A 10,706-nucleotide genomic window follows, 5' to 3' on the forward strand; every position below is an offset into this window, starting at 1 on the left:
ATCACGTCAGCATCACGTCAGCAGACTTGCGAGCAGCTCTGCAGGAAGAATGGGGGTTATCGCCTCAACATGAGATTTATGACATCATTGACGGCATGCCCCGTCGTTGTTAGGCCTGTATTGTTACCAGAGGTGGTCACACCCTATACTGAGCACATTAACCAGTTGTCAGAATATGTGTGCAAATTAGTTGGAAAAAAACAAAGAACATTTTTGACTACCGTTATGTATGTTGCAGTTGAGTTGATTACGTTCTGTATTCTTTACACTTTTCCTACTTTAGTGTCGCCTGTTTATACTGTTCGTTCCAAAATGAATACAACCTCACAAAATTCCCGTTTGTTGCTTTAGTTTTGGACCCCAGCGTATGTCTGTCATAATGGAACTATATGATGCACATTCATTCTCTGTGTGAGATTATAGTAACTGCTTATCTTCTTTCTCTAGCAAAAATACTTTTATAGTCTTCGTGATGGACTTAATAACAACTTTAGTAACCATCGTTGCATTGATGACTCATGAACAGTAATCCCTGTCGATAAGGTAGGCCTGTTTGTAGCTGAACGGTCTAAAATATTCCTATTGCGTGGAGGTTGTCTAGCAAGTTGTTCAAAGTAGTTTTCGGAATACTTGCAAAAAAGTACTGCACCAGACTGTCTGTCCGTACCCTCCGCAGTAAATCTATAGACATCCCAGTTTATTCGGTAGGTGAAAATGGCCTCCAACTAATACTGTATGATTTGGGTATTTGCGTACTACTTAACGTAGAGTTTCCTAGAATGATTGTACAAATGAGTGGTGGAATCAGATGGCCGGTGAAAGCATACGACAATTATCTTGAGTTCACCTAGGCCTGCCACTCATGTCTACATCTACATCTATACTCCGCGAGCCACCTTACGGTGTGTGCGGAGGGTACTTATTGTACCACTATCTGATCCCCCCTTCCCTGTTCCATTCACGAATTGTGCGTGGGAAGAACGACTGCTTGTAAGTCTCCGTATTTGCTCTAATTTCTCGGATCTTTTCGTTGTGATCATTACGCGAGATATATGTGGCGGTAGTAATATGTTGCCCATCTCTTCCCGGAATGTGCTCTCTCGTAATTTCGATAATAAACCTCTCCGTATTGCGTAACGACTTTCTTGAAGTGTCCGCCACTGGAGCTTGTTCAGCATCTCCGTAACGCTCTCGCGCTGACTAAATGTCCCCATGACGAATCGCGCTGCTTTTCGCTGGATCATGTCTATCTCTTCTATTAATCCAACCTGGTAAGGGTCCCATACTGATGAGCAATACTCAAGAATCGGACGAACAAGCGTTTTGTAAGCTACTTCTTTCGTCGATGAGTCACATTTTCTTAGAATTCTTCCTATGAACCTCAACCTGGCGCCTGCTTTTCCCACTATTTGTTTTATGTGATCATTCCACTTCAGATCGCTCCGGATAGTAACTCCTAAGTATTTTACGGTCGTTACCGCTTCCAATGATTTACCACCTATGGCATAATCGTACTGGAATGGATTTCTGACCCTATGTATGCGCATTATATTACATTTATCTACGTTTAGGGAAAGCTGCCAGCTGTCGCACCATTCATTAATCCTCTGCAGGTCTTCCTGGAGTACGTACGAGTCTTCTGATGTTGCTACCTTCTTGTAGACAACCGTGTCATCTGCAAATAGCCTCACGGAGACACCGATGTTGTCAACTAAGTCATTTATGTATATTGTAAACAATAAAGGTCCTATCACGCTTCCTTGCGGTACTCCCGAAATTACCTCTACATCTGCAGATTTTGAACCGTTAAGAATGACATGTTGTGTTCTTTCTTCTAGGAAATCCTGAATCCAATCACAAACCTGGTCCGATATTCCGTAAGCTCGTATTTTTTTCACTAAACGTAAGTGCGGAACCGTATCAAATGCCTTCCTGAAGTCCAGGAATACGGCATCAATCTGCTCGCCAGTGTCTACAGCACTGTGAATTTCTTGGACAAATAGGGCGAGCTGAGTTTCACATGATCTCTGTTTGCGGAATCCATGTTGGTTATGATGAAGGAGATTTGTATTATCTAAGAACGTCGTAATACGAGAACATAAAACATGTTCCATTATTCTACAACAGATTGACGTAAGCGAAATAGGCCTATAATTATTCGCATCTGATTTATGACCCTTCTTGAAAATGGGAACGACCTGCGCTTTCTTCCAGTCGCTAGGTACTTTACGTTCTTCCAGAGATCTACGATAAATTGCTGATAGAAAGGGGGCAAGTTCTTTAGCATAATCACTGTAGAATCTTAAGGGTATCTCGTCTGGTCCGGATGCTTTTCCGCTACTAAGTGATAGCAGTTGTTTTTCAATTCCGATATCGTTTATTTCAATATTTTCCATTTTGGCGTCCGTGCGACGGCTGAAGTCAGGGACCGTGTTACGATTTTCCGCAGTGAAACAGTTTCGGAACACTGAATTCAGTATTTCTGCCTTTCTTCGGTCGTCCTCTGTTTCGGTGTCATCGTGGTCAACGAGTGACTGAATAGGGGATTTAGATCCGCTTACCGATTTTACATATGACCAAAACTTTTTAGGGTTCTTGTTTAGATTATTTGCCAATGTTTTATGTTCGAATTCGTTGAATGCTTCTCTCATTGCTCTCTTTACGCTCTTTTTCGCTTCGTTCAGCTTTTCCTTATCAGCTATGATTCGACTACTCTTAAACCTATGATGAAGCTTTCTTTGTTTCCGTAGCACCTTTCGTACATGATTGTTATACCACGGTGGATCTTTCCCCTCGCTTTGGACCTTAGTCGGCACAAACTTATCCAAGGCGTACTGGACGATGTTTCTGAATTTTTTCCATTTTTGTTCCACATCCTCTTCCTCAGAAATGAACGTTTGATGGTGGTCACTCAGATATTCTGCGATTTGTGCCCTATCACTCTTGTTAAGCAAATATATTTTCCTTCCTTTCTTGGCATTTCTTATTACACTTGTAGTCATTGATGCAACCACTGACTTATGATCACTGATACCCTCTTCTACATTCACGGAGTCGAAAAGTTCCGGTCTATTTGTTGCTATGAGGTCTAAAACGTTAGCTTCACGAGTTGGTTCTCTATCTGCTCGAAGTAATTCTCGGACAAGGCAGTCAGGATAATGTCACAAGAGTCTCTGTCCCTGGCTCCAGTTCTGATTGTGTGACTATCCCATTCTATACCTGGTAGATTGAAGTCTCCCCCTATTACAATAGTATGATCACGAAACTTCTTCACGACGTTCTGCAGGTTCTCTCTGAGGCGCTCAACTACTACGGTTGCTGATGCAGGTGGTCTATAGAAGCATCCGACTATCATATCTGACCCACCTTTGATACTTAACTTAACCCAGATTATTTCACATTCGCATTCGCTAATAACTTCACTGGGTATTATTGAATTCTTTACTGCTATAAATACTCCTCCACCATTGGCGTTTATCCTATCCTTACGGTATATATTCCATTCTGTGTCTAGGATTTCGTTACTGTTCACTTCCGGTTTTAACCAACTTTCCGTTCCTAATACTATATGCGCACTATTTCCTTCAATAAGAGATACTAATTCAGGAACCTTGCCCTGGATACTCCTGCAGTTTACCAATATTACGTTAACTTTTCCTGTTTTTGGTCTCTGAGGACGGACGTTCTTTATCAACGATGATGATGTTCTCTCTGGTAAGCCGTCAGGTATTTTATCGTTTCGCCCAAGGGGGGGTCCCTCTAACCTAAAAAACCCCCGTGTGCACGCCACACGTACTCTGCTACCCTAGTAGCTGCTTCCGGTGTGTAGTGCACGCCTGACCTGTCTAGGGGGGCCCTACAGTTCTCCACCCAATAACGGAGGTCGATGAATTTGCAACCATTATGGTCGCAGAGTCGTCTGAGCCTCTGGTTTAGACCCTCCACACGGCTCCAAACCAGAGGACCGCGATCGACTCTGGGCACTATGCTGCAGATATTAAGCTCAGCTTGCACTCCGCGTGCGATGCTGGTTGTCTTCACCAAATCAGCCAGCCGCCGGAAGGAACCAAGGATGGCCTCAGAACCCAAGCGGCAGGCGTCATTCGTTCCGACATGTGCTACTATCTGCAGCCGGTCACACCCAGTGCGTTCAATAGCTGCCGGAAGGGCCTCCTCCACATTACGGACGAGACCCCCCGGCAAGCACACCGAGTGCACACTGGCATTCTTCCAGATAACTTCACAGTCAGACTTGACTTCGCAGACAGCAATTAATGCTCCCCGTCATATGGCGTCTGATCTGTAATTCTTACATACTTTTCTTTCGTTGCTAAATATTTCGGAGCATTCTACTGCGGATATAAGCCCACTCTAGGTTCCGAAAATAATTTGAGGGTTGCAGCTTTCCTGGAGGGCAGTAAGTGGAGGCACATTGTAATGCATACGCCGACAACTTGCTGTTAAAATTTTGACACTTGAAGAGTCTTTATCTTCTACACGATCTGATTTCGCTCTCTGTATATCGATTGGAAAGCGTTTATCAGAGGAAGTGAAACCACCACTTAGCCTAAAAATCTCCCATGTGCACATCACCAATGCTATGCTACCCGAGCAGTTGCGTTGTTTGTGTAGTACTCCCATGACTCATCGAGGGGAGTCCTGCAACTCTCCAACCAATGGCATAGATACATAAATCTGCAGCCTTGACCATCGCAGAACCGACGGAGCTTTTGGTTGATACACTCAACTTGGCTCAAAACCAACGGACCCTGGTCAACTCTGGGTATGATGCTGCATATTGTGTGTTCTGCTTGTAATACACGAGCGAAGCCAGCAATCTTTATTAGTTCCGCCAGTCCATAGAAGCTGAGGATGGTCTCAGGACCCAAGTGACAGGACTTTATTAGTGCCCACATGAGCAGCTTTTTGCGGACTGCTGTACCCTGCACCACAGATAGCCACAGGCAGGACCTCCTCCACATCTCGTAAAAAGTTTGTTATACTATATACTACGATTTTCGCTTGCTACCCACCATTTACCCATCCTTACAATTCCTCTCTTTCATATACAATCCATGTATCAGCCCCGACGTACAAAACTGTGTCTTGCTGTCAGGAATGTCCGATACTACAGACACTAATCGTATGCACTTACACATCTGCGATAGCCTGACGGCTCCATGACATTTGCTTCAATGTGGTTGCACTAATATCGTTAGAACTCTTACGAGTACGAAAAATTTGCGTGTAGGTCTTAATGGACGAGGGACACTTCGGTGGCAGGAGGAACAAGACTTTTGGTCAGGTGATTACAGGGTTATAAATACAAAATCAAATAGGGGTAATGCAGGAGTAGGTTTAATAATGAATAAAAAAATAGGAGTGCGGGTTAGCTACTACAAACAGCATAGTGAACGCATTATTGTGGCCAAGATAGACACAAAGCCCATGCCTACTACAGTAGTACAAGTTTATATGCCAACTAGCTCTGCAGATGATGAAGAAATTGATGAAATGTATGACGAGATAAAAGAAATTATTCAGGTAGTGAAGGGAGACGAAAATTTAATAGTCATGGGTGACTGGAATTCGTCAGTAGGAAAAGGGAGAGAAGGAAACATAGTAGGTGAATATGGATTGGGGGGAAGAAATGAAAGAGGAAGCCGCCTTGTAGAATTTTGCACAGAGCATAACTTAATCATAGCTAACACTTGGTTCAAGAATCATAAAAGAAGGTTGTATACCTGGAAGAATCCTGGAGATACTAATAGGTATCAGATAGATTATATAATGGTAAGACAGAGATTTAGGAACCAAGTTTTAAATTGTAAGACATTTCCAGGGGCAGATGTGGATTCTGACCACAATCTATTGGTTATGAACTGCAGATTGAAACTGAAGAAACTGCAAAAAGGTGGGAATTTAAGGAGATGGGACCTGGATAAACTGAAAAAACCAGAGGTTGTAGAGAGTTTCAGGGAGAGCATAAGGGAACAATTGACAGGAATGGGGGAAAGAAATACAGTAGAAGAAGAATGGGTAGCTCTGAGGGATGAAGTAGTGAAGGCAGCAGAGGATCAAGTAGGTAAAAAGATGAGGGCTAATAGAAATCCTTGGGTAACAGAAGAAATATTGAATTTAATTGATGAAAGGAGAAAATATAAAAATGCAGTAAATGAAGCAGGCAAAAGGGAATACAAACGTCTCAAAAATGAGATCGACAGAAAGTGCAAAATGGCTAAGCAGGGATGGCTAGAGGACAAATGTAAGGATGTAGAGGCTTGTCTCACTAGGGGTAAGATAGATACTGCCTACAGGAAAATTAAAGAGACCTTTGGAGAGAAGAGAACCACTTGTATGAATATCAAGAGCTCAGATGGAAACCCAGTTCTAAGCAAAGATGGGAAGGCAGAAAGGTGGAAGGAGTATATAGAGGGTTTATACAAGGGCGATGTACTTGAGGACAGTATTATGGAAATGGAAGAGGATGTAGATGAAGATGAAATGGGAGATAAGATACTGCGTGAAGAGTTTGACAGAGCACTGAAAGACCTGAGTCGAAACAAGGCCCCAGGAGTAGACAACATTCCATTAGAACTACTGATGGCCTTGCTAGAGCCAGTCATGACAAAACTCTACCATCTGGTGAGCAAGATGTATGAGACAGGCGAAATACCCACAGACTTCAAGAAGAATATAATAATTCCAATACCAAAGAAAGCAGGTGTTGACAGATGTGAAAATTACCGAACTATCAGTTTAATAAGTCACAGCTGCAAAATACTAACGCGAATTCTTTACAGACGAATGGAAAAACTGGTAGAAGCGGACCTCGGGGAAGATCAGTTTGGATTCCGTAGAAATGTTGGAACACGTGAGACAATACTAACCTTACGACTTATCTTAGAAGAAAGATTAAGGAAAGGCAAACCTACGTTTCTAGCATTTGTAGACTTAGAGAAAGCTTTTGACTACGATAACTGGAATACTCTCTTTCAAATTCTGAAGGTGGCAGGGGTAAAATACAGGGAGCGAAAGGCTATTTACAATTTGTACAGAAACCAGATGGCAGTTATAAGAGTCGAGGGGCATGAAAGGGAAGCAGTGGTTGGGAAGGGAGTGAGACACGGTTGTAGCCTCTCCCCGATGTTATTCAATCTGTATATTGAGCAAGCAGTAAAGGAAACAAAAGAAAAATTCGGAGTAGGTATTAAAATTCATGGAGAAGAAGTAAAAACTTTGAGGTTCGCCGATGACATTGTAATTCTGTCAGAGACAGCAAAGGACTTGGAAGAGCAGTTGAACGGAATGGACAGTGTCTTGAAAGGAGGATATAAGATGAACATCAACAAAAACAAAACGAGGATAATGGAATGTAGTCAAATCGGGTGATGCTGAGGGGATTAGATTAGGAAATGAGACACTTAAAGTAGTAAAGGAGTTTTGATATTTAGGGAGCAAAATAACTGATGATGGTCGAAGTAGAGATGATATGAAATGTAGACTGGCAATGGCAAGGAAATCGTTTGTGAAGAAGAGAAATTTGTTAACATCGAGTATAGATTTAAGTGTCAGGAAGTCGTTTCTGAAAGTATTTGTATGGAAACCAGAAGTATAGAAGTGAAACATGGACGATAAACAGGTTGGACAAGAAGAGAATAGAAGCTTTCGAAATGTGGTGCTACAGAAGAATGCTGAAGATAAGGTGGGTAGATCACGTAACTAATGAGGAGGTATTGAATAGGATTGGGGAGAAGAGAAGTTTGTGGCTCAACTTGACTAGAAGAAGGGATCGGTTGGTAGGACATGTTTTGAGGCATCAAGGGATCACAAATTTAGCATTGGAGGGCAGCGTGGAGGGTAAAAATCGTAGAGGGAGACCAAGAGATCAAAACACTAAGCAGATTCAGAAGGATGTAGGTTGCAGTAGGTACTGGGAGATGAAGAAGCTTGCACAGGATAGAGTAGCATGGAGAGCTGCATCAAACCAGTCTCAGGACTGAAGACCACAACAACAACAACAACATCTCCTTGTGTGATAACAAATCAGTCTTTCACAGAACCTGGTGATTCTCTACCCTAAGTAAGCTGTTGGCAAAAGTTACTTTGTTAGGGATCCTTAGCAAACTGTTCAGCCAAATCTGAAATAATTCAGGAATTTAACTAAGAACAGTTCACATTGATCATGATTCAACATACATTCGGCGTCTTACTCACTATCGTTGAACATTCGATCAAGACCGCCAGCGAGCTGTTTAGAGATATCCTGAATATGTCTAACCATGAAACGGAGCGCTGACAGCCCACCTTGCTGTACGACCAGTCTTATGCAGGCTAGCTAACGCCCATCAAGGGGTCTGATTATCTGTCTCAAGTAATATAGATAGATGTTCTAAATGGAATGAAAGTTTATACAGAGCATAAAGCATTGCCAGAGCCTCTAGCCCTTGGATGTAATTACTAGCTTCCAGACCTGATATGGCCCTGGATGCATATGCAAAAGGACAAAGATCGCCATCACACCCATGCAATATCACAGCTCCCATTCAGCGCCCGTTTGGAGTATATAAATCCTCGTCAGAGTTGGGGATTGCTAACACTGGTGCCATACTAAGGGAAAATTTTAGCCCTACAATGCAGATACAAGGTCTCAGACGTCACTGAAGGTCCTACTTTTTAAATTAGCAGGATTCTTCCACTTATCCTTCGGCATCCTTCTTATCAAGTCAGAGCTAAATTGTTTTCCACTCTTTTTGCATAATTCAAAATATTTGCCGAAACACCATTAATGCAGTGTTTCAGAAGCCCCCTTACAATTATCCATGTTCCCTGCTCCATATTGACTTCTACATTTGTTTGGAAGCAGTCATTAATTCAACGATAACTGTAGTAGTAGTGGTATTAGCAGTACCAGTAGTAGCTGTAAATGTTGTAGTAGTATTAGAGCAAAAATAAAAGGAGTTATCTCTATTTACTGTATGTCGGTATACCTTTGAGATTTCTCCAGTCACAAGAGTTATTGTTGCATAGCGTTGTTGTTGCCCAGGTTGCCCAGGCTGCCTTTGTTACGTCCATGCTGCTTTATCGCGCACAGTATTGTTGTGATTTACAGTCGTCTACATGCAGCTTTATTCCTTCGCTACACCATGTGATTATCACAACGTAAGTTGACTCTGAAGATCAGTTTTACGACCGAGTTTGCACGACCAAAAGCATTCGAAATAGAACAATTTTACGAGGTGACTTTCGTATCGATTATCATGAACTAGTAGGGATTCACTTCTCCATCGTGGGTAGCGTGGTCTACGTGTAACAGGTGTCCAATATGGCTTCTGAAAGGATTCTCGATATGACGAGCGGCCTTCAATTCAAACATTCCGATTAATACTTCTACCCTGTGAAAGTGGAACATGCAAGTCTCAGCCAGAGGTTTGTTCGTGTAATCGAGTCGCCTGTTGACGAGCCATGAGAGATGGTGCTCGTAGAATTGAGACCCTACGGCACTGTGACAAGATATACGATGCAAAAATGAGCACACATTACTGTGAATGGGATCATTCAAGTGCGTGTAAGCCTTACTTATCATCTCCCATACTACTTGACGATCGGCAGATGCCATGCCATCGTAATTTACGATGGCCAGCCAACGACTAATTCGGGATGCGGGCTAGAGGGATTTTTCAGATAAAACTGTATGCAATGTTGCATCACACAACTGTCAATGGGGAAGAAGAATATATCGCACCATTTGACGGTGCTTCCGTCGTCATGATGTGATCCTTCAGTATGTCTCATCTGATCATCCACTGTCGACAGAAGCGTCGCCTTCAGCCTCTGCTACTGCATACTGCAGCAGGGCACTATAGACGGACATTCCGCACTGCCAGAGCAACTCCCCCTCCCACTCACCTCCCCAGCCACAGTCTTGCAATGCGGAGGGGGAACAGCACCACACGAGAGGTTGGCCACCACAGATTTGGTCGTGAGAATCGAAGCTTCTGCCGTCGATGGCAACGACCACCAGTTGTCGTCGGATGCCGACATTCATGTCTGAAAACGATGGGATGTGAAGCCTTGAAAGAGATGTGGACTGGTCCATTTGATACATGGAGGATGGTGTCTACAGAAGATGAAGATGATGACTGCGTCGACCAAGCCCATAAGGAAGACAGGAATATATGATCGTCGGTTTCCATCTAAGGATTCTATTGGCAGTGGATTCAAAGGATACGTCTCATTGTGCCATGATTTTGGATGATGGGCAGTGGGTGGATTTAGTATCTGCCACCACCATGGACCTGTTCAAATCTTCAGCCAGCCATTTAATTCCGAGGGATGATCGCAGCGCAGCCCAACTGTGTGTGCCTACGATGTCAAGGCCTCAAGGCCTTGATGTCTGCAGTTGCTTCATATCATGACAGTTAAATGTAAATAGGCATTGGAGGAGACCTGTTGTGACAGGAGGGGGAGGAGGTCTTCTTTAGGTCTCCCACCTCCACCTCTCCCAAAAAACACAATCAACACGGCCTCCGCATACCAGGCTTCCTGTATTGGCACTATCAGTCTCAATAACGTCAATAACATGCGTTTTGTGTCGTGTTGTGAGCGGTGTATCTCGACGTTGCATTCCTATAGGAAGTGGGCCTCAACTAGTCCCCGTTTATTTAGGGATACAATGTTTACCAGGCGCCATGTATGGATAATGG

Source organism: Schistocerca nitens, chromosome 9 (genome assembly GCF_023898315.1).
Source record: "Schistocerca nitens isolate TAMUIC-IGC-003100 chromosome 9, iqSchNite1.1, whole genome shotgun sequence".
NCBI lineage: Eukaryota > Metazoa > Arthropoda > Insecta > Orthoptera > Acrididae > Schistocerca > Schistocerca nitens.